Source organism: Manacus candei, unplaced genomic scaffold (assembly GCF_025592945.1).
Source record: "Manacus candei isolate 608988 ecotype Guabito, Panama unplaced genomic scaffold, ASM2559294v1 h1tg000025l, whole genome shotgun sequence".
NCBI classification, from domain to species: Eukaryota; Metazoa; Chordata; class Aves; order Passeriformes; family Pipridae; genus Manacus; species Manacus candei.
The window spans coordinates 10,163,164-10,169,163 of record NW_026138073.1 but is presented as its reverse complement, the minus strand read 5'-3'; positions in this window follow the sequence as shown (position 1 = coordinate 10,169,163).

The window sequence follows — 6,000 nt, the reverse complement described above, 5'->3', positions numbered from 1 at the left end:
CCAGAGCTGACTTTAGGATCCTTGCATATTAAGAAAACCACAACTAGATTAAATGTGTGCATATCTACGTAGCATGGAAATTCAGCTCTCAATGCCTGCTCCCACTCCTCCCAAGATGAGGGCTTTACAACGCTTAACATGTGGAGATCCAGAGAGGGTTGGGCAACTATTTTACCTTGAGTTTTTAAGTTAAGATAAAATGAAAAAAAAAACCAGTTTTTTATTTCATCATGGCTTTTGATTTTTGTAACTGCATTTCATTTTGCCTGTGGAGGCACTCCCTGGCAGTGAACTCATGCCTTCCCACTCCAGTTATACATTCCATTACCAAAGGTGAATAATCAAGACAATCATGAAGAATGAGAGAAGTATGTACTTGCTTATGCAGATAATGACCATGAAGGATGAAATCACTTCAATCCTGAATTAAAAACAACTACTTCAGGATCCTGTTACAGTGGCAAAAGATACTGAAAGAAGGTGGAATTATGTTCTCTCAATGACAGCGGTACTTTTGATTCCTTGGACTTCTTTTTCTTGTAAGGGGACTATTAAGGGAAACTATTGAAACCTTTCTTTCACCTGAGTATTGACTTTAAGAAAGAAAACTGTGTCCTGAACAGTGGTTTAACCCAGTTTATCCAAGAAAACTGATAGAACGTATCTGCTCAGCCATGGGGCATTTTCACAGACTGACCATACGTTGGCCCCATTTGTGGCCACCTCTGCAATCACTTGCAGAGCCCCAGGGCAGCAGCTCTGCCATCCCCCTGCCTCAGTCACCCTATGCCAGACACTAACTCGGATCAGCCTTGCCCTTGTGGCAGCTACACTGTGTCTGACCCCTGCCTGGGTGTACAAAGGTGGGAAAAGGGTGGGCCATTTCCTGCGCTTAAACAACTGAGCACTGTTAGCTCAGGGACAATTGAGTCTCTGGTGTTTATACTGTCTTTGTCTGGATAAACTGTATGGATGCAGTTCCAATGCAGTCACCAGGAGATTTTCTTGCTGATATTCATGGTGCCAGCATTTCACCCTTAAACTGTATTTTGGGCATCCACATCTTGAATCAGTATCTCAAACCTCTTAAAACTGCATGGTGCTTACGTTTGGATTTATCCTTTAGTATTTTCTTTTGCTGAGGAAACCAAAGCTGAACACGGTTTTATAACATACGGTCTTCTTCATGCCCTATAGAAGGTAAATGTCACCTCCCTGTGATGCACTAAGTGATCCCTTTGCGTAGCCTACTCAAGTATCCTCAAAGAATTTGACACCAAGGATGTCCCAAGGGATTGGCTTCCCAATGCCACCTTCTGGGATTTGAGCACTCAGCTTAATGTAAAGCTCCAAATATTGCTGAGGTAGACAGAGATATTCAGTATCTCACACTTCACAGAACCCAGATGCATTTTGCACACACCAGCTGTAATGTAAGGAACTCAGGTTAAATCAGAGAATTTCTCTTCTTTCAGCCTCCAGCTTTTCTAACTGTGTTGCAATGACTGGTCTCCAGCTGTGAGGAAATACAGAAAGCTTCTTGTTTAGTAAGTTTTCAGTAATCCTGAAGAACCCAATTCCTCCTTCCCCAAAATGGCACAGTCTGTGTTCCTTCAGAAACCTCTTCCTAAATTACACCAGACACCAAAAATACCTCTCCAGTCCCATAGGCTGTGATAGGACTTATAGTATAGTTGCACTGACATTCAGTCCCTAAATACTTACCATTTCCTTCTGAATTCTTCCCTGCCTTATTCTTGATGATGTGTTAGATCTGATAACAAGTGAGAAGAGGTCTGTAGACCTCTCACCTGTAGAGGTGAGACCATCTTGTACTCAAGAGATATCAGGAGTTAGACCTATCTGGATTTTTTGCTTGCCTTTGTATTCAATTTGTACATCATCCTGAGACTGCCTGCAATTTTTCAGCATAAAAAACATCTGAAAAAAATTCTTAGGAAAAACTGCATATTTAAAATAAAAACAAAAATAAGCCCTACCAAACAAAACAATCTTTTTATTTGTCCATGGGACTTAGTGATTAAAAGATGATGGCATAGAAGGTTTCTGGATTTATGGATCCTCAAAAATCCTTTACTTCCTCAATGGCAATTATACTCCCGAGAAAACGTCAGATGCCAGATCTAGCCCTGGCATCTTTCAGTGGATTATTCCTAAAATAAAGAGGCTTTTCCAAGCCTGGTGGTTTCAGATGTTATGATCGATGTTTATTCATTTGTCCTCTCTTTCCATGGAACTGGCAATGGCTGTTATTTCTGTATCCAATAGCACTGTTATGTCTGTTGCTCTAATCTAGCTACTTATATGGTCTCCACCATTGCGAAGTTTGAGCATATCCCAAGAATTAATAAAAAACACCTAAATAAAACCCTAGAACAATAACAAACTCTCTCCTTCTTCCTTCCCAGCCTGATCTTAGCAAGAGTTGAGTTTTTGTGCTTGTATGTGTGTGAGGAACTTACTGAGGCAAAGCTGAATTGAAGAAATGTGTCCCACCTTCAGCTGTGAAAACAGAGCGTGAAATTCTGACATGGGAGAGACCACAATGGTGACCTGGGATGCTACAAGAGTTTGTGTCAACTAGATGTGCTTCCCCTAGTTTTTCTGCTCCTTGGTCCTGGCTCAGTTGTATTTTCTATGATTCCTTGAATCTGAAAAGTTATAACAATTATGAGGGGCAAAGGGTAGAGGGGCAGAGGTTAGATGTGAATTTTTATTTTGATAAGGAGAACTATTATTTCTGCTTGGAGTTGAGCTGCCCTAATCAGCTGTTACTGGAGGTGTTGCTTCTATTTATTCTGACCACATTTGGATCAAAATCAGCATTTCTGTGTGTCTCTTCTCCATCTTTGGGGACTGTTGTCTACTACTCCTGCAGACATTGTAGTCCCACAAGACAAAATTTACCCTGCAAATTCAGTCTCTGTTTTAGATAGCTGTCTCTCCAGAAGGCTGTGACTAGTTTTTAAAGGCTTGTTGGCAGTCTGGTCTTACCTTCTCACCTTTTTCACCTTCACACCCGGTTTCTTCTTGGTACCTGCAGCCTAGGGGAAGTCTGTGGGTCTACCAGATTTGTGGGTCCACCAGCTTTGGCAAAGAAACCAAATCCTGTGTGCTTGAGATTGGCAAGATGTTGGTGAAGATTTAAGTGCATTAAATCCTACCTATATAAGAACAAGCTGAAGCTCTTGTCATGTGCTCTGAATCCAAGAGCAGCAAATGGAAGAACTACCAGTGTATGAAAATATAAATAAACACATGCCAACATTAATTGGAGGAACGTGTCCTTCTCACTGACCTCAGCCCATGTGACTGTACCTCTGCTGAAAGGGACATGAGCCCTTGATTTCTCTGTAACCAGTAGACAGAAACCTCATTTCCAGCTGACGGATTAAACTGCATGTGAGGAAATGATTCAGTGCTGGATTGCACACACCTTTTTTTAGACCTGGATCAATGAAAAGAAGTATCACTATGTCTCATATTTGGGCTAGAAATTAAGCAATTTGCGTACTTGCAGGAATGAGATACAGTTGTCTCAGAAGTTTTTGTTGGCAATAGAACAGGCAGCTGTCAACGCTTCAGCCTAGAAGTAGATACAGCTCATTAGGACAGTTGGATATCATCAGATTAGCTGGGCTCGGAGATAGGGTGAGACAGGAAAACATATGACAAGAACTGGCATTGCAAACCCTCCCCCTTCAGAAATGCTACCTCAAAACCAAGGAATGTTGTGGTTGATCATAGCCAATATCAATACAATATATCCTAATTTGAGGGCAGACTTGCCAAGTATTTCAGCATGGGTTTCAGTGCCCCTGGTACACATAAAAGTTATGGCATCAGTTCTGGATTAGTTACTGGGACTCTGGTAATGATGTTCCTGGCATAGCACTCCTTGCAAACACGTACTTTGGAGGAGTTCCCGTACATTTTTTTTATTGTCCTCTAGAGCTGTGGTGGCAAGCTGTGTGAAATCTATCCAGAAAACTGGAAGAAATCAAAACTAAAGGGAAAAAAACAACTAAACCTGATTAAAGATGGCAAAAGCTTTCTTGTGTAGACCTAAAAGTAGGTCTGAAATCAAAAGGATACGGGTCGACTATGTACGAGTCATGGGAGAGGGAGTTTTAGACTTTCTTTCAGTTCTGTTCTAAGGCTGTCTGAAATATTTTGCTCAGTTCTGGGACCAGAAAGATGCTTGCAGACTAGAAACAATTCAAAGATAAATGGCAAACAAAAGCAGCAGCAAAAAATACCTGAGTGGCAGCAGGGACCAATTTTGAAGAAAGCGTAAACAGACTTGGGTCAGTGACAGACTAAGGTAAGCAAGGCCCTCGACAGTACTCCATGTGTACTTAAAAAATGTAAATGCAGCAGGCAGATGAAATGTTTGTCAGCATGCATTGCCATGATTTGTTTTTGTGTTCAAAACCTCTTTGTTCTAAGCACACTTCCCTTTTCAGAGCACGAGCCTTAGCTTTGCAACCCAAGCAGCAGGGATGCCTTGTGTTTCTTTAGGACTTTTCATCAGATGATCCCCAAAAGCTTTAAAAGGGTGAATTAAAGGGGCTTCACATTAAGGGGAAAAAAAAAAGGATTAATTTCTTTCTTCCAAAATGCAGTCAGCTGTGGTGTAAAGTAAAAGAGGATCTGGATTCTCCAGAGGGTGAGATCCTTCTCCCTTTACATAACTGCAGAGTTACGAAGGATTCGTTATCCAGCCTTAGTTCCTATCTGGGGACACTGTGAGCAAAGGAAAGAACAGCTCCCCAGTTATCAAGTGTGAACTGCAGCAAGCAGCACCAGGAATAGAAATTGTATCAATTAAAACGTTGGGGATGAATAAAAGAGAAAATTGCAATTTCCTTGAAGGGGATGAGGCTTGATCATTGTAACTGCTGCCTCCCTTTTTAATAATGGTGAGGATGTGCAGACATTTGTGTAATTTCTCTGCTGAGCAGCACCTCTGCTTACTCAGTAGATTACTTACTGATTTAGGCTTGCTATAGCAACACCAAAACCACTTCCTGTAGAGCGTGGATGTGCTCTGCAGGCCTCCCAGGCCTACACAGTTAGCAGAAGTTATGAAACTTCATGGAGAAAACACAACACAAAGTATTAAGACGTGTGGAAGCCTTAAACAGGGGTGTAACTTCAACCACTATTTAGTCAATGCTAAGGGAAAATAGTATTGTGATGGCCTTAGAACCTCATTATTTTTGAGATAGCTTTTAGTTTGTTAATAATCAAGAGGAGATTGCTTTATAAAGAAAATAAACAATTTTGATTTAATTTGAACAATTCCCTTAAAATACTATTTCTGTGCACACTGAACCCACGTGATATCATTTTAAGCCTTATACTTGTATTCAGCATTCATTTAGCTTTCATTACTGACAAAATTTCAAATGCCAGAGGATGTACAAAACCTGCTGGGTGATTTGCAAAATCTTCCGGTGCTGGAAAATTTTCTAATGATGAAATACTTTATTAATTGCTTCTGTTTTATCTGATTTCTGGCTATTGCCACAGGAATCCGGAGGGCTTTGCAACAAGGAAGATCTGCACTCCTTAAATCATAATTTCTGGGATTATGCTAAAGCACCATGTAAAAACAAGTATTCATTATTATTCAGATAATTCTCCATTTCAAACATATCTAAGTGAGAAAAAACAAGGAATTCACCTCTAGGCTGTTTACTAATAAAATCCCCAAATATTTATGTAGAATTTGATTAGCTACTCAGTTGGTGTGATCCTGGGAAAGAAAGTTCAAGGTCTGCTTAACCTGGAGCTTTTCCTCCAATACACTTCCAACTGAATTGGGAATGGCTTTAGTAGTGTTTCTGCTAAAAGTATTCCCAATGCTTTTGATGTTGAGCTTTTGCTCACTGGCTGTTGGGTGTCCTTGGCTGTAGCAATAATGCAGCAACTTTTGCTCATTTCCCTCATATTCTCAGAACAATTCAGATTTTG